The following is a 24,624-nucleotide window of genomic DNA, read 5'->3' as shown; positions in this document are numbered from 1 at the left end:
ATTGCTGACACCATTTTTTGTGAATTTTTCTAAGACCGTTTTACGTGTAATAACCTTCTAAGAAACTAAAACAAATTTCATTCGTGAAACAATTCTGTTTTTGTTGATAGTGACCTCACACCTAATTTCTATTTTCTTTGTTTACTGTTCTGTGAGAGGTCAAATGTTTACATAACTGAATTCATAAGGCCCTGGTTTAAGGATATGAAACATTTTATCGGTTAATTATAAATAGAAATTAAAACATATTCTCAGCAGGAAGTGGGGCATAAAGCACTTTTATTCTTTGAAAATGTGTAAGAAATGGCGGAGTACAATGAATGTTTTCTGATTTATGAAATGGATTCTGACCTGCCTTTCTATGGATTTGATGAAGTAGAGTTTGAAAGTAATAGAGATGTGTTAATTGAAGTTTAAATGATTTACTTTGAGCCAGAAATTAACGTTACGAGTAGAGCTAAAGGTTTAAATGTGACATCGGATTTAATGGATTCGCGCGAATTCTGGACGAGTGTTGTGTCTGTAAAATATTAAATGGAAAGCTGTAAATGTATCAAGTCGGAAAAGAAAACGGATGGTTGCATAATGGTATGCGTGAAATAATGTAATTCTACGTATTTATTTTCATAGTTATGTCTTTTGTAACCATTCCCATTGGTCACTATTTGGAATTCCCGTTTCTAAAAATAGAACATTTTGGTAGCAACAACAAGGGGGGCGACTCGTGATGTCAGCAATTGTTAACGTTACAATATTCTTAATAATCGAGTCATGAAGGTCGAGTCATGAAGGGCTATACTCTCTAAACAAATCATCATATTTTCCTCGAAGGCATGTTATACACTTTAGACTGTTGTTCTGGTTTTATCGTTTGGAGATATTGATAGGGTAAGCATTGGTGTTAACTACTAAATCCCTGAAATAGGATAAAGTTGGAGATTAAAGTAAAAAATGGCACTGCAAAAGGTTACAATCAACTAGAAAACGGCCGAAAAAAAGGCGCAAAAACAGTCGATTTTTATTTGAGTCGAATTCTTTTTTGGTTAAAACATGACATATATTTTTTATTGCTTAAATCGATTTAGCTAAGAATGCCCGTCAAGAAAAGGTATGGTTATGGGGGTCTCTATGTGCAAAATGTTGTATTTATTTTCGCTCAAAGTTGTCGCTTTTACATCAAAACATATAAGGAAACTATTTAGTATATTTTGACCTAAACATTTACTTCGGCAGCAACTTCCCTGTATCTTGCAACTATGCTTTTAGCGCCATCGGCGCTCTCGTTTCCATTGTGTTCAACATGCTGTGCACGCGCTCTTAGTATTATTCCATTGAGATGTGTATGATAGATTCCAGCTAATATTTGTTTTATTTAATGTTATTTCATTTATTTCATATGTCGGTGGTATCATTTGTGCTTGTTTGATGCAATTGTTTTTTAAGTGTTTCAGTGGTTTTGATGGTTTCAGTTTCAAGTTTGTGTGTTTCTTTTTGTTTAAATAATGTGTATCTAATTGTTGTGTTACGTATATTTACTTTAATTACTTCCCATAAGGTGTTTGGGTTTGCATCTTTGTTATTTTGAAATGTATTTAATATTTCCTGTTTTATTTGTGTTTGATATTGTGTATCTAATAAGATGCTGTTGTTAATTTTAAAGTATCCAGGGCCTCTTTCAGGTTGTATATTGTTTAAGTTCAACTAGAGAGTGGTCAGTCATAAATCCTGGTTTTATGTTACATGTGTCAATAATGTTGCAAAGAGACTCAGATATTAAAAATAGTATTATCTACAAAATATTGTTGGTTTTGTGTTTGAGTGCCAGGTGAATTTGCTTTCGTTTGGATATATTGTACGCCAGATGTCTATCATAGTGTAGTTTTCAATTATGTTATTTAAAATGTTTCTATTTTTAGGATGAGTATAAAGGTTTCCCTTCTTTTTATCTAATAATGGGTTAAGAACAGTATTGAAGTCACCACCGACTAAAATGTTTTTTATCTTGGTTATTGATTATAAAGGATTGTACTGTTTCGTAAAAAGTGGAATCATCTATGTTAGGGCCGTAAACATTTATCAATGATATTTGTATTTCGTATATTTTGATATCTATTCTTGCTTGTCTGCCAATTATTATTTCGTTAAAGTTATCGACCGTGATCCCTATATTATTTTTTATCAGAAAGGCAATGCCGTGTTTATTAGTATGATGTGTCAAGTGACTTTCTTATAATAGGCATATACATTTTTGTTTTCGTCTAACCATTTGAAGATTTTTATGCGTTTGTCTTTATTGTTTAGCCCTTTTACATTCAAAGTACATACTTTAATCATTTAAAGAGGTGAAGGGTGATGTAAATTCTAATGTGTGTGTGCTTGTCCAGTTAGTTTCTGTTTTAAAAGATGCCCAGTTGGTTTCTCTAATGTAAATATATGTACAGATACACAAAAGATTTACAAAATACATTGTGTCTTCATACAAAAAAAAACAAAAAAAAAACCCATACAAACAGAGAAAAAATAAAATACAACATGTGAAAAGAAAACAAGCAAATGTGCTTGTGCAAGGTAAATTGCCCTAAATTTAAGACATAAATTATCGGTATCTAATGTCCTCAAAATGGAATTTAAAACAAAAAATATGGATATGAGTTATACAAATGATTTCACTGGAGTATGTATTATATAAGTTTGAGTAATTAAGTCACTCAAATGTATAAGACGTTACTTTTCGGTATGTACGATTTGAAAATGCACACATTATTTTTAGGTTTATGTATATACATAATAAAGGTGATATAAGAGTAGGTATATGATATGTTTGAACAAAGGAACATACGTGAGGATTTATATATAAAATGTATGTACATATTTGTACTATACCCGTTACATAAAAATTTAAAAACACACACACACAATGCAAGTGCAAATGATAAGCCGGGTTTCGATTACCAAATATTGATAAACACAATATCAATGTTAACTATGTATACATAGAAAATTTATATGGATATTTTATGATTTAGCTATATGGCATATTTAAGGGATTATACATAATTTGAATATACATATTTATGCTATATCCGTTACAAAAAAAGGTTATAAAGAAAAAACAAACAATGTCTTTGGTGATAAGCCGGGTTCTGGTTTACCAGTATTTATAAACGCAATATCATTGTTAGTTTGTATAGATAAAAGAGTTAAACATGAAAACAATACAAATAAAGCTGTTGATATACCTGATGGTGTTTAAATAGGTGTTTGTCAAAACATAATATCAATGTTAGTGTAAACAACATACACGTTAGACAATAAAGTAATATAATTGTATTTTGTGGTATGTCAGTTTCTGTTTAATAAGTATTGGTTCAACACAATGTCAAAACAAACTGTGTATATACCATAGGCTGTTCGCATGAATTAATTTGTTTAATTTGTTTAAAAAAAGTGCTTAGTTTTAACAAAAAGTAAAATATCATTACATTTATTAATAAAATCGCGCTTTTATGGCAAACATTAATCCTTAAAATAGCTTTTTAGTCAAATTCAGTTTTTTCGCTTACATCAGAAATACAAAGTAACACAGATAAAGTAAATTCTTAGGTATGCATATGAATAGCGACAAAAAGACATGTATTAAATCATTACTAAGTTATACATCAAACAAAAACATGTACACACGTACCACATTCTGTTGATAGGTGCTATTTGTTTTCAGCTTGTTGGAACAGGTTATATTGTTCAGTTAAAATAATATTACCATTATTTTATAGATTATTGATATCGCGCTTTTATGGCAAACATTAATAGCTTTTTATTTAAATTCAGCTTTTTTGGCTTACATCAGAAATACAAAGTAACACAAATAAAGTGAATGCTTAGGTATGCAAACGACTAGTGACAAAAAACATGTTTTAAGTCCTTAAAATAGCTTTTTAGTTAAATTCAGCTTTTTGGCTTACATCGGAAAATACAAAGTAACACAGATAAAGTGAAAGCTTAGGTATGCAAACGACTAGCGACAAAAGTACATGTTTAAAATCATAACTAAGCTATACATCAAACAAAACACATGAATACACGTACCACATACAATTAATAGTTGTTATTTGCTTTTAACTAGTTGGGACAGGCTAAACTATTCAGGTGGGCATGCATTGTGATGTTGAATAAGGAAACTCAGTATACGTCGCATCGATCTCGAGCTATTATTCTCAGATTAAAAATACGTAATTCATATACAAACCAGTCCCTTCTGTTAGTGTCAGTTGTCGTCAATAATGCGTTTTGGGTATGAAGACTTTATCTAGAGGCTGTATTATTTCAGTATTTATTGAGAACATTTTTCAGATAAATAAAGCAAAAATTAAACAGAGAAGAAAATAAAAGCTATCAAAAAGCACTCTAGTATTGAAGTGAGAAAACAAGCATAACTTATTGAACAGCACAAACTACTTATTTCCCGCACTAAATTTTTACTATTATTATAAATTGTGGTGTTTAAGGAGGTGTTCCATTTCGTAATTCGTTGAGAAAACATACACGGATACACAATGCTTGCAGATAATCAAGAATCACGATTTGACAATATAGTTTTTAACAAGCGATATTTAATATTAAAAAAGCTTAAACAGAATTAATGATTAAGTATGTATTTTAATGTTCTAGACTTTGTGGTACTTTATAATTATTGAAATTACAAGCATGTTAAGTATAAACATATTAAGTACCGTTTAAAACAGCCATAATTTAACTGTTGCTTAACTGACCAGCTATGCACGTGAACCACGGGGGAAAAGGAGTTAACCGAAAGATTAGCAAGTCATTTAGTTTATAGCAATTGGGATGAACATCTAAAGAATATAATGCGTTGAGAAAACAGAAGGTTGTGCTAAAAAGGAAAACGCCGTGTGCCATGAATTTCTCGTCAGTTTACGTCTTTTATATTTCAATTAGATAATACATATATAAGTCAAGAATAAAGGTTAGAGTCTGCCATAGTTTTAACAATAATTGACTTTTTGACGAGCATGAGATGGAATATGCGACATATAAAATACAACCTCTTACGTAGAAAACTGAATTCTTTATTTTTATTGTCTATATTAGGTTTTTAAAGAAAAGAAGATACGTTACAAATTGTATCGATCGGTCACAAATAGGTTCGACATATACAATAAAATATTATTTTTAATTAGGACCAAAACCAATGTTTGTATTTACTATATAAGGTTGTAAAGAGAGATTATATGTTATAAAATGTACTACAACAGCCAAGTTGGTTCCACTCTACTATAGAACGGTAAGTAAGTTTATTTTGCGTAAGGAACGAAACAATGCTATATATCGTAAAACCTTTTATTTCAACTCAATTCATGTTTGACATGAATACATGAGCAAAAAAGTACATAAATATATAGACGAGGCGTGCAATATTATACAAAAATGATGGATTACATTACATATGGTATGGTTCTTATTACATATTCTTTCTTGATTGTATATATACATTATAGATAACATATTTCAAGTAGCGTCTTATTACATGTTCTTTCTTGAATATACAATACATATAACATATTTCAAGTAGTGTCAATACAGTTAGAAGGTAGAACGAATAATCATTTTCAATATGAGCAATAAAGTACGATGTACAAACGAGGCGGGTAATTATGCAATAAAAAGATAAATTACATTACATATGATATAGTTTCTCAGTTAATATTATTTCTTATTTTATTATATACATAACATATTATAGAACGAAACATCATTTGCAATTCGACTAACATAGAGGCCGTTAATGTAATTTTGCTAAGGAATCTTCGGAGAGTCATTACTACAGTTTTCAGCAGCTATCATTTAGTGGAGTGTAGCCTTTAAATCTTTACCGGTTTAGACGTTAAATGAAACTATCAATCAGTCAGCTCTAAAAATAGCATGAGGCTTGGTCTTTGGTATTTGGGATGTACGTAAAGAGGATTAATAAATATAACGGGATCTTATCGGGTAAGTGTGTAGCGTTTTCATTTGCGTGGATTTTGTAAGACGATATGAATTTCTGTCTGCCATAATAACGGCTTGTTTTGTGCAATAAGTGGAAGCATTTCTTATGCATTAAAATTCATGTAATTTCTTCTGATTTGGGTAATGAATGATTTCCATTTATGAGTTAATCGATTGTGTTTATTGTTTTTATTAATTTCATGTTTTCAGGAGATGCTTGATGGTGCTTGCTCCTGTTCGTCGCGTATGGATGATCAGACCAAGGGTTAGTGTTCAGTAGTGCTGTTTTTGAGCGTCTGTTTTATATATCTGATTATTTAGTAATTTTTACGGTGTCAGAGTGATATTTGTAAAGCCTAAAGGTGTTTTTTCAATTTCTGTTTTCAGTTCCCGTGTGTCAAAGGATGAACTATGTACATATGCGTTAGGGGGGAGAGGGCATATGACGGTAGAGGAGCACGAGGACATTTGGGATCAGTGGAGTTTTTATATGAAACCAGACTATGAGAGAGTTAAACTTGTGTCGTTGTTAGAATTATTTTTATGAGTTGGTGTAATTTTGTTGTGACGTTTTTATTTTTTGTGTTAATTAGCTCGTAGATTTTTAATGTATTTGGTCGTTTATAAAAGTAAGGTTTAAGAAGCTTTTTTCGATCGGCATTAAATAGTTTGCATTCTAAAAGTAATGGAATTCATCCCCAGTTTTGTTACAGGTTGTACAGGTCCTTAAATCTATAAGTGTTCTGTTCCAATTTCCAACTTCAATCGGTAGCCTGTTGTTTCTTTTCCTGATTCTGATTACAAATTTAAGAAATGCATGTGGTGTGTTTACTAAATATGATTCAAAGCTGAAGTTTCTTTTAATCAGTTTATAGAAAGTACTATCACTACAGTTTTCAATTGATGATAACCATTCATTTATAAACAGGTCTTTAAGTTTTTGCTTAACAAGTATTTTAAGTCAGTCAATGCTAGGATAACTTTGTGAGCTCCACACATGCATAATTCCACATGTTATTAAAGTTGATTTGACATTGAAAAACCAGGGATAAAGGCGTGTAAGTGACTGATCGTCAAGATGTTTGCATGTATTGAACATTGACATATAAATTGTTGTGGATAGATCTTCTTGTTCTATGGTATTATTAGCTATCAGTTTTGCCCAGAATGTTGCGGTCTTTTCTTGTATGTCTAGTTTTAACGGGGTAAGTCCAGTTTCTCCATAGACAAAGTAATTTGCTGGATTGAGTTTCATTTTAAGGATATGCTTAATACATTTCAATTGATGTCAATAATGTCTAAGTTGCCATAACCCCATATTTCTGCACCATAAAGGATAATTGGTTTTATTGTTTTGTTAAAGAGATATATTTGTAGATCTATTGGGAGTTGTAGCCGATTACAATTTCGTAGTAGGCTGTACATAGCCCTAGTGGCTTGGTTTTGCATTTTGAGAAGGAGCCGCTCCCACTGAATATTATGCCCAGATGTTTGTATTCACTGACGGTGTTGATAGCTTGATTATGAAAAGTAAAATGGTATTCATTGGGCCTGCCTTTAGAGAACACAAGTATTTTTGATTTTTCAATGTTTACAGTTAACTTCCAATCTGTGCAATATTTTTCGTATGTGTCAAGAGCTTTTTGTAGGTCTTTTTCGGACTCTGACATAATAACTGTGTCATCCGCATATAAAAGGATGAAAAGTTTTAAAAAGTATAAAAGCTGGCCGTTTTCATCTAATTTTGGCATTGGTGTGCCTTGTACAGTGCTATTTTGTTCGAAGTAGTTGTGTAAGTCGTTAAGAAATAAAGAGAATTGTATAGGCGACAGATTTCAAATCATGTCCCTAGATTCAAAACTCACCACATCCCTGGAACACATGATTATTAAAAAGGGTTTCCCTCTGAAGTTAATGGAGGGATTTCGGGCCTAAACGTTGTTTGATAGGGAGGGGTATTCCATCCGTGGTCTTTAAAAATTTTATGTTCGAAGACGATCATTGAAGCAATGTGTGGTATATTGTGTGTACACTGAATATTCGACATGTTGTTCACAACAACATATATACAAAATAATTAATATGTATCTATATTATTTAATGGTCGTATTAAAACACGTAAACCAAGCGAGTCGCACATGATAGGAACTTAAACGAGTTTCTTAGTGTATTGGACTATATTCATGACACCTCGGGGGGTATATTACATATATCATGTCTCGGTGATTGAGAGATAACGTAATACCACCCTAGATTGTTAAGAAAGTCGACCGCGACACGCCTTACGGGCCTGGGGAAACCCTGTTTATGAGGACTCATATAGTATAATAACTAAAACAAACCATATGTGGTCAAATTGGACCCGTCGAAGGGTAATGTTTTTGTATCAACTTGCTACAAAAAAGCGGCATCGAGGGTAGTTTTCATCCATGTTGTGTAAATATGTGTAATATGGGGTCCGCGAAATCACATTACGGATCAGGTTTTATCGTTATTAAGAGCATTTAGGGCGCCGCTTAGGTAAGAGATTGGTCGGTATACAAATATAGAGCTATGTAATAGAACTTGTTTCCAATGTACGGATATGATCTAGGATGAAATACATGTACTCTTTCACTCTCCGTTGTATGTTGATGCAAGGAAAATGCTAATGGATAATTAAAGTGTAAATCCTGAAAATCGTGTCATGTCAGATTGTGAAAAGTTAAAATATATATTTACTACAGAGAATGTTATATATTTATAAGCCCAAACCTGTTTTTCTATTCTTCATGAAAGGATAAAATACATGTACTCAAAATAGGTTTTAAAATTTTAATGAGACCTACTTTGGAGTATTTTAACATTTTCATTAGTATATCCACACTTGTTACATGCTAGGTAGTGCTAAATAACTCCCTTAAATGGTGTGCACCCAGACTGAGGAGATCAAATCCTGTATAAAGTCCCACATAATGTTAAGGGAAACTAGGTAGGGTTGCTTAGGGTCGATAACGTTTGTTTCGAAACAAGAACATTAGTACAAGTGCGTGATAAATAATGACACTCTGATTTGCAGAAGGAGGCTTTTATTGAAATAATACATTTACCTAGAAGAATATATATATGTGTTATTATTTTCATACTTATGCCATTGGTGCATATGTATTCTAAATTGTCATTAAAGTCAGGTCAATATGTTTGAGTTAAATGTTATTTTTTCCACGTAACAACTCCCTATACATCCTTGTTGACACTTCTCAGCAAAACAAAATGCAAACACTCTGTGATCAGGCAGTCAGTAAAGGGATAGTAAATAATGTTATAGAGAAATAACGAATGCAACAGTTTTCAAAAAGCGAAATCCATCGGGTTGTTCGTTTCAGCTCATTCAGCGTAGATTCTAAACGATGATTTCCTTTTTCCAAGAGTCTACTATAGCAAGGCTGCAAAAGAAACAATACTATAAATGTATATATAACATACAGACGACTGTCGACAGACGACGCACGACGGACAAATGTCGTTTCCAAAATCTCTTCCAGTGCATTGCACAGGTCAGCTCTTAAGGATAACATATTACGATCGTTGCGTTTATTTATCACCTGTTAAATCGAATCGATCTTACTTTAAAATACCTTATAAGTTTGTTTTGCCAACAAAGCAATGTTTAATTCAATTTTAAAGCAAGGCAGTTATGAACATGTAGTAATACCATGCACATGTTCAAAAACATGTCCGTTTCTGTAACTCAGATTCTCGTTCTAGCTAAGTTATAATTTGGATAAAACCTACACAACTATTCTACACGGACTTATATATATAACACACACGTGTCTGTGTTAATGCATATACAAAGAAAATAAAACAAGACATTTACAATCTGGACACGAGTTTGTTATAACAAATTGTAAAACGTTCATCGGTGTTGCTTAACAATATGAAAAAAAAGTTTTTGCATAACTATGAACCTAGATCTCGTTTGGCAGTTGTATACAATGTTTTCCTGACACGGCGATATTGAGAAATACCGTGTCTACATCATGACTTTTTTAACAATTGAACAAATGAACGCATTTTCAACCAATGAAGGAGCAAGAACGTGTATTGTACAAAAATGTTACTTTTTGTATTGTGCTCACATAACAGTACTTGAATACAGTATGATGCATGCCTGTTACAGTAAGCGCTTGTCAGAGAGGTAACGAACAAACCCCGACACTTGTCGTATGTCGTGTTGTGGAGCGCGTTGTAACAATCATGTTATTTAAATTCTTATTTGAAAAAGGGGCGTAACTTATTCCAATGTTATGGTTGTATAATGGCAGTTGCACATGTACAACTCCATATGATAAGGAACAAAATTTGAGAGTTTGCATGATGCATTCAGTGCAAGAGTACTTCTTCTAGCAAGGCATCACGCCATGTCATAACGAACTGGAAAATTGAAGAATTATTTTTTATGTTAAATTTGTGTTTACAGACAGACAGAGAGAAAGACAGACGACCATGGCTATTATGGTCGTAGCTTAAAGGTGTTTAACCAAAGTATAAAATGGTACCCATGTTGCTGTAGACGCTCATCCTATAGGTTCCTCCGCATTTCTTGCTGTTGTCCCCTGGACATCCCAAGTTACATTCGGAATCCGGCTTTTTTTCAGCTTTCAGCAAGTCGCCACAAAAACACTCGATGCCGAACTAAACACACATAAATATAAATACAATTCACAAGTAATTTTGTTTTATTGCTCAATAAAATGAACTAAGCGTTCTGCTTTATGAGCTTCTTTCGCAATTTGAAGACTTATTATATCCATTGATCGGCATTGTTGTAACTCCGATTGAAGATAACACAATCTTGATTACTCTTTTGACCCCTCTCGATTACTGACATGTATGCCGCTATAAAGGTAACCATGGCAGCGAGCGGCGCACTCTAACGGCGAGTTTGAATTCGAGTTGGGGAGCCTAACAGCCATTATACGGGCCGGATGGTCCGTATAGCATCCGATGTACCGGAAAGCTTAAATAAAGCAATTTGACAAGTTGTGAACAAAACAAATGTCCCACCCCTCTTTTAACATCTCATTTATTTTAAATACCTTCTCGGTTATTCCTGTGTACCTCTTGGTTGTTAATGTTCCTGTATAGTTAATAAGGCAGAACTAATTAACAGATTGAACTTTGCAAGTTTTTTATTATCTTTGGTGCAAAATTGACAAATAGTATAATACATGAGAGAATAAAGTTAAAACGTGTTATTTGAATTGAATCGAGGTTATATTTGAATTGTGTGTTTTATCATTTGTAAACACAGTTATACATATATCATTTATTTAATTATTATTGTATTCCTTAGCATATATAAGTATTAAAACAATCAAGCCCTTTTCATAATTAAAATGTAAATGTTTTCAAATGTTTAAAATGTTTGAAATGTTTTAGGGTTTCATGTCATGTGCGCGCCTAAAAACAACACTATTGCCTCCCAGCTTTTTATGCGATTAGTCTGTTTCGAAAAGGTTATTTAAAATTTACCTGTAACACTATGATCCATGTACAACAATCACCTTAATCCCAGCTACCACCTTTAATATTGAGATGGTTGATATAAAAACTACATTTCTTGAAAGATTTTTACAGATAAGTATTGCTGGGTTTTTACACACTCGAACTGAACGTTGTACAAGTACACAATTAAATGGTTCTTTTATATTAAACGAGTGCCCTGTTATGAGCCCCTGTGACCTACACTTGTTCACCTCAAGTATGGTCCCCTTTCATGTTAAATATCCATAACACCAACTTGCATGGCTGTAATAGGTTAAATCTCAATCTATTTATTCTCCGCTGCCAATATAATATGTTGTATAATTATAAAATATGTGTGCATTACATAACTTTCTTCAAAACAGTTCGCCTTAACGGAGCGTGCACCGCTTTCTTTATATTCATTGAAAATATCTCAAATCACTTACGGGTCGTGCACAAGCGTCCCTCCCATTCGGCTGTACACCTGCAGAAAAAATATGCAGGGTCTGGCTGGACAATGCATAAGCCTTTGTTTTGGCACGGATTGGGCACACAATTGGCAGCTGCGAAGGCAACGATGAACAATGAAATGATAACGTAGACGAACATCTTGGAACTGAAACCAAACGTACAACTAACAATAACTGAAATTTACTGTTGACTTTATTTGCACATAAAATTATATGATATGATATATTTCTTCTCTTCTTTGTAAAATGTCTGACATTAACTCGTATATTGCAAATAACTACTTCTACTACTACTACTACTACTACTACTACTACTACTACTACTACTACTACTACTACTACTACTACTACTACTACTACTACTACTACTACTACTACTTCTACTACTACTACTACTACTACTACTACTACTACTACTACTACTACTACTACTACTACTACTACTACTACTACTATTACTACTCTTACTACCACTACTATTACTACTACTACTAGTACTACTCTTACTACTACTACTACTACTACTACTACTACTACTAATACTACTACGACTACTACTTCTACTATTAACAATAATAATAATAATTATAATAAATTACTGCAATAATAATAATAATAATAATAATACTAATAATAAAAATAGTAATTTTTAATAATAATAATAATCAGAAGAAGAAGAAGAAAAGAAGAAAAAGAAGAATATTTATAAATGTTAATAATATTATCGAAATATATTATCTGTATCATTCCATACAGTGTTAACAAATATGCGATAACGAATTAAAAGGAGCTGAGTAAACATACAATGACATATTACAATACTGACATTTATTATTCGTTATTTCCAACACAAGAACAATCACCTTATTGCTTCCGAGGTATCTCACGAGAATGCGCCTTAGTATTCATGTAGACCAACATAAAAACCAATCTCCACGCAGAGTTGTCGTTCCTTGCACTCACATACAATTCAGCTATGCTGGTTCACGTCAAATCTCTGCGCGGAGGTTGCATAAAGACAAGTTGATTGTTACTGATAACGATTGAGAGTTTTCGCGCATGCGCACTAGGCATAAATGGGTTAAACATTCCTAATATGACATTTATCAATTTGTATAATAGAAAGTGCTACACAAACATTAGATTTAGTCATTTTATAAAATACATTGGAGTTCTATAAAGGGAATACATCAAAGCTGCCACACGAACTTTTCAAGATCATATATCGGCTTTGAAAAAAATGGTATAAATTAAACGTCTCCGATTAATCATTCTGGATACCGACTGTCGTAATAACATAAACCCCATAGACAACGTTAAACCATTATTTTATTTTGTCTAAGAAAATAAACGAACTTCGTTGATAAATAATGGGACCCTCGACATTCAACTTGTCGAGGGAAATGGTGAATAAACCGATAGCAACCGGCTCCCAGATTTATCGATCGCCCATTAAAAGTTTGATAGTCAGTTTGTAAGATGATAGTTGAAATGGAAAATTCTATACCCTCTCAAACATTATCTTGATTTACTGGAGAACCTGTTTTCAGTTTTCAACCCGTGTGCAGGGAAAAGATTGATGTCACTGTTATGTTTTTAGACAGTTAACAATTTTTTCTTACATATCGAACAACATACCTTTTTTAAAATGCATTCAGCTTAAAATTCTGATGAAAATGTAATGTTATGGAGGTCCAAACGAGCAAAATGTTGAGTTTATTTTTTTTTACGAAAGTTGAAGGTTTAACAATAATTTTATATGGATTTGAATTAGATTAAATTGACGAGACTCTAAAGAATACAGTTTTTGTAATTTAAAACAGGATGATTGAACAAACCTACGAGTGTGTGTTTCATCTGAAGAATTCACCAACTAAATACATACGTAATTTATTTGAATGAAACTGAAAGCGGTTCATGTACACTACGGCGAGTGAACAGATGTGTTACTTTCGCTTCAACACCTAAGAAAGCGAAGAAACAGATCACGGATATTATATGTTTCGTATGTTCATGTACTAAACGAATTTTGTTTTTATATTTAAGATTCTTTTCAATGTATGATTTCACACGTTTTTGCACAAATCAATCATACTATGTAAATGTTAACAAGAAAAGAGATAAACATGTATGATATATTCATTAAGCCATACACATTTGATTCTATGTTGAGTGTCCAATTAAGTTTAAGAAACCTACCAGCCAGGCATAAATTAACAACAGTGAGTCTATTAAAAAGTTGTTTTTTTTTACAATATTCATGACAGGGGCGCATAATAAATGTCTTTGTATAGCAACTGATTATTGTAAAGATGCAATTCTAACTGACATTAAAAATCCTTCCAAATTCACAGTCCGTATAAACCGTTTCATTTGACATCATTGTAATGAAGGACTTGACTTGAAGACCCGTTCGCAAAATGTGGTTGGCAGATTTTCTCACTTGATATCATGGAATCAGAAGCACAATTGCTGAAGCCTTGTTTGACTATTTTATTACTCTTAACGCATTTCCTGATTAACACCAATATGATAAAGGCAGACATTTTGAGTGGAAGGTCTTCAAAGAACTTTGTAACCTTACAAACGTTTGGAAGACTCGCACCACATCTTTTAATTTCTTGGGTAATCTATCAGCTGAGAAGTTCCACTACCTTGCTCCACATATTGGGTACTCTGTGTGATGAGAAAATAGGAAATACTACACCTCGGCATTAGAACAAGCAGGCAATGCTTCTAAGAGCAGTTCAACTGGATATTCGCCACAATTTATAATGTTTGGGTTGCAACTAAGACCCAGAAGATTCCGATCAAGGCACAGCTATGGGAAATGAAGGAGAGACATCGCACTCTGCATACAATGCAAAATTGCATCAACTCCTCAAATTTACATACCAAGTTGCATGTAATTGCGCCATAAAATGGGGCAACACTCAATAAATCTCTGTTTGATAGTAAAATAAAAAAGAATCAGATATGCGTTGATGATCTGGTACCTGTTCTGTAAGAACTCTGCAAGGCAGACATAAATTGGCTGATGAAGTGGAAAGAGAACGTGGTTCTAGATATCAAATATGAAGAGCAGTCTGTGTACAGAGTACGAAGTTCTAGCAGTAGTCCTTTTCCGACTCCGTTTTGGCAGGAGAGTCTTCCACCCAACAGAACCGTAGGCAAACTTCACCAACCAGGTCTGTTAAGCGAATGGCAATTTTAACACATTGCCGAGTATTAAATTGTATGTATTTGTATTTCTTCAATTTATAGATCTTCAAATTTGGTGTTTTGTAATCTCTAATGGTTGCCTGTAATTTACCAAGTTCTGTTTCGCTAATAAGTATGTATACAAGTGTACATAAATTATTTATTAAATTCCAGGTATTGTAAATGTGCTATATTGTATTCATTGAAAAGGTATTACCTGCTTGTCATTCATGTAATATTAACACGTTCAAGACAGATACAGAATATAAACAAGCTAAAATAGATATTTCAACTTTATTTGGGCCATAACTTTTAGAAAATGTCTGTAAAAGTAAAAAAAAATCAATATAATGAAAAACATGTTTCATTTATCGTAAATGATGTATACATATTTTATCATTATTTTTTAAAAATGGCATAATGTTGTTATGTTTGTTCTTTGTTTATTCAGTGGTTGATTTTCAAACAGGCACCCTTACTAAATTTGCACTTGTGTTTTTCATTACATTCATATATAATATGGGCATATAAACATAACAAATCAAAGTTCCTTATAGCAAAAGCCACAATTTTAACGCTAGATGTGATCTGGTAACATATTTAAAAAGATACAAAATGCTCTCTTTTGCGGGACAATATATTCAACACATGTTTATGTACCAAGATAGTGTTCGTGTGTCGTATGAATAGATATCGTTGCGGGAATTTGAAAAAGAAAATGTTTTGCCTTACACAAATAAAAAGAGCATTTTTATCTCGTTAAATCTATGTTATCATATCACATATAGCGCTGACATTTTGGCTATTGCTATAAGAAACACTGATCTTTTATGGTTTAATTTTATTTAACGAAATATATTCCGTTGATTTTAAGTATTTCTGTAACTGTAATATAATTGTTACTTTTCGTTGTACGAAGTACGAAGAATTTCTCATTAATGAGGATTTTTCGTTTAGAACTAGCACAATGATCGAATCTGAATTAAGCAGATAAGCCGGACACGTTATATGTTGAAACCTGTAGTGAATATTTACCAGAACAAACATTACCTAGGCAAACAGAAGTATATTACGAGCTCAACACTACAATTTAAATTGTGTAATAGTGTTCTTACCAATAACGGTTTTAGGTGAAAGATTCCGACTAAACATATTATAAGTGTGTCGTCGCCAATGCTTATATGCTTTATTTGCATTCGAAAACAATAGTATACCAAATTTGAAAAAGATTCAAGTACAGATGTTAAGTTTTGTTTCGTGAATACAAACTTAACCATTAAACGTATTATGCTATAGAACAGAACAGACAGTTTATTAAGTCTTATACAAATGTACATCGTCTAAATACACAAAATATAATACAAAATATTGTCACGTGTTTATATATTACAACGTATGAGTTATAACAATATACAAAATGTAATATAACAATTTGAGACAAAGTATATTTAACAAAGAAGAACGACTTTACATTACCGTAGTTAAATATATATCGTTTTACAAGCAGTAAGGAACTACTTTAGTTTTCGCTGGCAATATTATTTGTGATAGAATGTCTTACGGCCAGAGCTTCCTTCATATATTTACACAAGTTTATAATTTCAATTTTACAAGTTGAGTTCAATAAAGTATGGAACTTAAAAACTGATGGATTCACATAGTAAACAATTTTTATATAGTTTTGTCTTAATTGCTGGAAACATTGACATTTACATATAAAGTGGAATTTATTCTCTACGTCCCTTTGATCACAACATTGACATTATCTTTCATTACGGGGAATATTATTACGTGCGTATCTTCCAGTTTGAAATCTCAAAGGGTGGGCAGAAGCCCTTAGTTTAACAAAGTATGTACGCAAACTTTTTGGCAGTAAATCTAAGTAAGTTTCGTATTCAAGAGTTATTTTGAATATTCTATACATATCTAAAACAGAAATATCGTTCATATTGCCAAACCATTCTTGTTTAAAAGCATCTAAAATTCTACATTTTAATTCACATAAAAACGACTTTGCATTAATCATATTTGCATTTTCGAATATATATGAAAATCCATAATCATTTAATAACTTTTTCACATTCGAGACCCAATTTTTATACCCTTTATCACAATCAATTATCTCCTGGTTATACACAGTTTTTATGATAATATTTTCACTATTAACAACTTTAAGCCAATATTTTACAAAACGAACATATCTATTTACATACTGTGGGTGTCTACCTAATTCACCATATACCGTTGCATTACATGTATTGCTTTTAACATTTAACAACCTTTTAAAAATAATTAAGTGGATGCGTTCAATATTTTTGAATTTGTTAAAACCCCATATCTCTGATGCATAATTTAAAAAAGAGCCAACAAAGGCATCAAACAATTGACACAATATTCTAGGTTTTAGATCATACTGCTTGCATTTATAAAGCAAAGTATTCATAGCCTTAAGGGCTTTACCTACTAACTGCTTCTGGTTTAATATAAAACTACCACTATAATTAATAACAGTACCCAAATAGTTAAAATTATCAACGACTTCTATAGTTTCCCCATTATATGTCCATGTCTCATCTCGGCGAATTCTACCCCTTTCCGAAAAAACATTATTTTTGTTTTGCTAGTATTAACATTAAGACCCCATGAGTTACAATAAAGGTAAAGGTTGTCTAAATGAGATTGTATTTCTTCGGGCGATTTACCCAAAGTCGCCATATCGTCTGCAAACAACAGTAAAATTAAAATTAGATCTTCTATATTTAAACCAGAATGGACACTATCGTGTAAAAAAAGTTCTAAGTCCTCGACAAACAATGAAAATAGAATAGAAGTCATGACCTCCCCTTGCCGTAGACCAACGGCGAAGCTAAAGTATTCAGAGTATGTCGAGCATTCTTTTTACACATGATTTGACATTTTCATACATATTTTTAATTATTCGTAATATTTTGCCTTGTATACCGGATGTGTACAATTTTAGCCATAATGCATTGCGATATATGCTATCAAAACATTTAAGCATATCAACGTAAACAACATACATACGCTTATTTTCATTTAAAAAATGTTGTACAACTGACATAAGAATATAAATGGCATCAACGGTTGAACAATCTTTTCTAAATCCGAATTGTACATCCGAAATTTTAGCATTATTTTCGCAAATAATTCAATGCGTTTGTTTAAAATAGTTGTGAATAGCTTAGAAAACCAGCTAACAAGGGTAATTCCTTTATAATTATTCACAATGTCCTCGGGACCTTTTTTATGCAATGGTATAATTATACCCTCTGTCCACTTTTCAGGAAAATAGCCCGAGGTTAAAATACTATTAAAAACATCACACAAATGACTGGATAAGATATCAATGCACTCAATAAAGTATTCGTTTAAAATACAGTCACCACCAGACGCTTTTTTACGATTCAAGTGTTTACATGCATTTAATACCTCATTTACCGTTATTGGTTGGTCTAATTCTGGAAAAGTACATTTTTCATTGTCAAAGTCATTGTTCAAACAGAAAAATCAGCCTGTGCATTATGATTGTCCGAATTAGTATTACTTAAATTTTCAAAGAACTCTTAAAATACATCTAATTGAATTTTATTGCAATTACTTTTATTTTTTTATTTGAAAATTGTCCAAAAATCTTTCGGCTTTTTACGTTTCAAACTTTCAATTTCTGCCATTTTACGCTGATATACAATATTTTTCTTTTTAATAATTAATTTCTTATAAATACTTTTTTTTCGTACAACGCTTTTCTATTTAAATCGGTCATGTTAAGGTTACAATATTTTAAAGCGTCATGGTAGGGATTTCGTGCAGTAATACATTCGTTGTCAAACCAATCTGCATGCTTTAAACTACTGTCAGTATTGAATGAAGGTTTATTACTGTACTTGTACGATTTTGAGAATAGCTCATCCGCGTCACTGCGAATTGTGGCTGTGAATTTATCTATAATGGAGTTAATTGACAATTGGCTCGAATTATCAATACTTATAACAATATCATTAAAAATAGGAAGTTTCGAAATAATTCTTGAGCGAAATTCATCTCTACGCGAACTGTCCCATTTATATTTGACATCGGTGAATGTCTCGTAACTAGGTAGACAATTATTACCAAACAATGAAAAGTGCAACGGAGCATGATCACTCCACTCGTTAAATTCGCCAACAGTAAATTGTGATATCAATGGAAATTTGCATTCATTGGTCAATAAGTAGTCAATGACAGATGAACCGTTACTTGAAAAGAATGTTTGTTTACAACTATCACCTATTATTCAATTGACAATACGTAAAGTGGTTGATTTACATAAATCGAGCAATTTAATCCCATGATTATTGTGTATTGTATCAAAAGTAAAGGTACCGTTGCAACGTTTTGAGACTACACATCCGATTATCGCGGGTTCGAATCCTGGCCTAGACAAATAACTTGTGGAGTTATAGGTCATGAGACTTTTTCTACGGCCCCTTACTTCTTTAAGAAGGACAGGTGTTAGTTTGACATAAGGCTGTGCATATACAACTGATGATCCGATTCCGATAACGTGATAGTATTAAAATACTGATTACAACTGCGAAAGAATCCTCACAAACAGACACAGGATTCACCCATACATAATGCATGTATGCTCTAACAGATACCCTGCACTTAAACGATCGCAAGTGGTGTATTAAAGGATGATATTTCCATGGATTTGTACCGATAAAAGACATGGTTCTATGCCTTATTTGTCAATTAATTACATGTCAGTTATTCACACTCTACCGCGTAAATAAAAAACAGGATACAAGTGTTCGCAGTTATGAAACATTAATTCTTATTTTACACAATTATATCTTAATGAAAATATTTCAATTGTATACATGTATTTTAAAAGACATATTTCATTTGTGTCTTACCATTTAAATTTTTTAAGAGATATATCTTTCATTTTCTCTCATTAGAAAAGATGTCATTTAAGCGTGCGTGTGTGTGTGTATGCATACAAAATACATATTGGTTTGCGTATTGTTTACTCAATTATTTAAAATTATTAAGGAGTTCGTGTTGCTATTGTTGTTTTTGCTTTGGAGTGGAGTTGGACGTTTGGTTACATATTAAAAAAAGGAAGTAGTTTGGTTTATTTGTATCCTCTATGGGATATATGATGACTTGTGTGTTATGGCGATTGATCAATTTATGCGAAAAAGGAATTGAACCAGGTTTGAAATCCATCCGATACGACTCGTATAATCTTGTTTAAGAGGCCTTAGGTTAAGGGAGATACGCTGTATGGACAGGCGAAGGTATTACCATCATACCATTTGGTATGTGGTTAGCCTTCAGATAACCTGGCTGAAAGATCTATAATTATAAAGGTTATTTATTTATTTATTACGTTATATAGTTATTTATTTATTTCAGGCAGTCAGGCAGGCGGACAGGCAGGCAGGCAGCCGGGCAGACAGGCAGACAGTCAGTCAGTCAGTCATTCAGTCAGTCAGTCTTTCGTTCTTTCGCTTTTATTTCTATTTATATTTATTAATATTTTTTTAGTCATTTGTACTTTAAATTATAATTGATGCATATTATGTTAATGTTAATGCTGCCACCTTAAAACAAAATAAATGTTGACTGGAGGTAAAAAAAATTGATTCGTCACGTAACAGCAGGAGGATGCCTTGGGTACTTTATGACATATCATGCCAACAGGGTGATTAATGTCGGTGTGTCATGCTACAATTTACTGTTTATTTGACCTTGCATGTGCTAAAGCCGCTTTCAATAACGGTGATAACTGTAATTGCTATTGATAAACAATACGAGACTGCGAAAACAAAAGACACAGGTTTTTATTTGACTCTTTCTTTATTTAAATTTATATTAAAACTATATTAATTAACTTAAAAGTACATATCACATTTCCCTTGCACTTTGATACACTTATTTTGGTATTTGCAGAAAAAAGCACAGATTGGATATATCGAATACATTAATATCAATGTATAATCAAACTGCACATTTGTGTGCGTACATGTAACTGATACTAAATAAAGCAGTATTATATGCGTCCTCACATGGCATATTATTTATTTAACATTCGTATGGTCTTAACGATTGAATTGTAAGTATTTCAGTTAGACGCAGTTGTCGTTTCACACATTCTTATCGCACATTTATGACTCTTTTTTTTCTAAATGAAACATCAAACAACAATACTTAACGACAGAACATTTAAGTCAAACTAAGTTATAAGGGAGCTGGCCGATGTCTGATCTTTATGAGATAACTTGACGCTCAAAGGGATAAGATATGGATCACTACAGCAGGTTGCCAATACACAGCGTAGACTTCCGCGGTTTTATTGTGGTAACATGTTTGTTTGTTTGTTTAGAAAGCATATGCACTATACTATGGATTCCAATTTTGAAATAAAAATCGTATTACAAGTCTGAAAATGGAGCCGTTGACTTTTTAATTGAAGAGTATCGATGACATCAAAGTTGAAGAACATATTTTCTAGGGAAAAAACAACCTTAACTGAGGACGACAAATACAATTAAGTAAACAATTAAACAAGTAGTCCGTATCACGGAGGAAGTCAAACGTTCTCTGTCGCATTAAATGTTTCGATGGCGAAGTTTTATTCGACATGTAGTATGTGCTATCACTGAAACGAATTATGCGCATAAATTACGGAGTTGTTTGATAACGTGCGTTGAAATAGTGTATCGCCTTTGAGAGTTTAAACTTGTATTATACTGTGAAAAGCATCCATGGTACGTCACAGTTTATATTTCCCTGAAGACTTTTTCATAAGAACAAGTTTTGAACGGCGAAGTGCACATAGACATACAGTATGGGAAATAATTGTATCAATTTAATATGTATTAAGCATTTTAATGAATGACCAGGATGGTTTAAGCGCTATTAAGTATAGATTTTTAGTTATTAAGTATTTCAATTTAGAACTTTTTTATATTTATATTTTATTTTGTATTTGTTTTTACACACATTTATTTAAAAATAAAATAAAAACATGAATGAAAGAATGAATAAATAAATAAATTAATGAATGTATGCATAATTCGATGGATGGATGGATGGATGGATGAATGGATGGATGGATGGATGGATGGATGGATGGATGGATGGATGGATGGATGGATGGATGGATGGATGGACGGATGGATGGGTTTGGGTGGTTGAATGGATGGTTGGATGGATGGTTGGATGGATGGAAGAAAAAACGAACGAATGAACCTATGAACAAACGAACAAACCTATGAACAAACGAACACACACGCACAAACGAACGAACGAAATAACGGACGGATGGGCAGATGAATGAATAAATTATTTAAAAAAAAAACACATAATTACATAAAAACACAAAAATATAAAAACATAAAAATAACATAAAAATATAACACCATAAATAAAAAAATACATAAAAACATAAATGAATGCATAAATGAATGAAAAATGTAAGAATGATCGAATGAACAAAAGAACCAACCAACCAAACAACAAACAAAAAGCGAACTCACAAACATACGCACGAACTAAACAACGAACGACCGAACGAACGAACGAATGAACTAACAAATAAACATTTAACAAACGCATGAACGCTCGAACGCATAAACACACGAACTCACAAACGAACTCATAAACGGACGGACGGATGAAAGGATGAATTATGAATAAATAAATAAATCAATACATAAATAAATAAATAAATAAATACATAAATAAATAAACGAATGAATGAATCAATGAATCAATGAATGAAACCCTGTTCTGTTCACACTTCTTGTTTGTTATTATTTTTGCTATTGCATACTAAAATACTTGATTTATCTATCAACAAATCCGTAGTGTTTTCAAAAATATGACACATTTAATTTAGTATGTATAATATTCAATCTAAAAATGTTCATTGAATGAAATGAATATTTATATTCAATTTTTCACTGATTGATTGAGTTCAAGACCTAAAAGGACGTTATTCTTTCATTATTTTTAATACATAATCGGAAAGATCGAAATACCATAGCAAATCCGTTGTTCTTCTTTATATACATACAAATTGTTTATTTATAGATTTTTGAGCCATGTTATCTAGAGGCTAACCCCATACCAAATGATATGATTGTTATACCATTGCCTGTACATACAGCGTAACTCCGTCAACCTAAGGTCTCTTGAACAGTATAACTCGAGTCGTATCGGGTGTGCAATCCTAAATGTGTTTATATACGATAAAAACAGTATAGATAATTATAGAGGCAAACATTATTTAGCCTTCAACATTTTCCCAAGTATTAAAATATGCAATCAATGTTCAATTTCACTTGCATAATATACTTTTCCAGACTTCATATATAATATTAATAAATGAAAATCACTCATAAAGTCATGCATTTTTATAACAATATTTCTATATTGTTTACGATGCTCAATATATTTCATTTTTTTAATTTTTTAATTTATGTGTTTTTTTTTATATAAATAATAATATAGCGAGTGGCCGATCTGCACTCGCTGAATCAGTCTGTTTGATAATGTGTTGTGTTTTTGTTTTGTTTACTTAATTAACATAAAATGTAAAACAATTTCGCATTTAGAAATGATGCTTTTCAAGATGTGTGTCTGACATTGTAGTATGCTTCTTGCTTCGAATCTCTCATTTGTTATAAAGACAAACGCCCTCAAAACCAACACATCGCGGGCATTGTCAGTAAACTGTCTCTGTCCGTTTGCATCTGAATTCCGCCTGAGGAAGCCGTTATATGCAATCTGTTGTCCACCTCCAGTAAAATATTTCGATATATTAATGATCTTGTCAGTTGTCAACAATTATATGCAACTATGTGCAATTATTAATAACTTAGTTACAATTAAACATTTTACCAGCATCCATTCTCCATAAAACTATAAAAGACACTGAATCAACATTACAGTATGTTAATAAATAAATAACGCCACGTTTTCATATGCATGTTGTTCGTATTCATATTCTTATTCTTCATAGCATCGTTTATATTGTAATACATTAAAGAATTGTCATCGTCGTTAAATACGTCAATACAGTGTGTTTTCGTATGGATGGTAATACATATTTATTGTGTAAAGCTAAACTTATCCGTATGTACGAAGAACCTTTTACTGTTATGTTAACTTATTTCATAAAAAACATGGGCGTGGTTTGGTATTTTCGGGTCGGATATTGATTTGAATACGAGTACATATTAAGATTAACTTTCTATAGATCATCATAAATGAACCTGAAAAACTTTTTCTCATAAAGACAAGAAGTAATACGGCTGTTAATGGATGCTAAGCGGTTTACGTACTACATATAAATATTTTTAATTGGCACAAATGAGTGCTTGAGATTTGTCATTTTCTACCTTTCCTTAATTATTTCAAA

The 24,624-nt window shown here is 32.1% G+C and overlaps 1 long non-coding RNA gene across 1 annotated transcript; it reads left to right on the top strand.

The window, feature by feature from the left end:
- The first annotated feature begins 5,942 nt into the window (after positions 1 to 5,942).
- Positions 5,943 to 7,548, top strand: LOC127852822 (uncharacterized). Its single transcript, XR_008036280.1, has 3 exons — positions 5,943 to 6,009; positions 6,217 to 6,271; positions 6,394 to 7,548. It is a non-coding gene; the product is annotated as an uncharacterized LOC127852822 (long non-coding RNA).
- Positions 7,549 to 24,624: the final 17,076 nt, after the last annotated feature.

The sequence above is a fragment of the Dreissena polymorpha genome, chromosome 12 (genome assembly GCF_020536995.1).
Source record: "Dreissena polymorpha isolate Duluth1 chromosome 12, UMN_Dpol_1.0, whole genome shotgun sequence".
Taxonomy (NCBI): Eukaryota; Metazoa; Mollusca; class Bivalvia; order Myida; family Dreissenidae; genus Dreissena; species Dreissena polymorpha.
The sequence above is the reverse complement of the archived record's forward strand: the minus strand, read 5'-3'. Positions and strand labels throughout refer to the sequence as shown.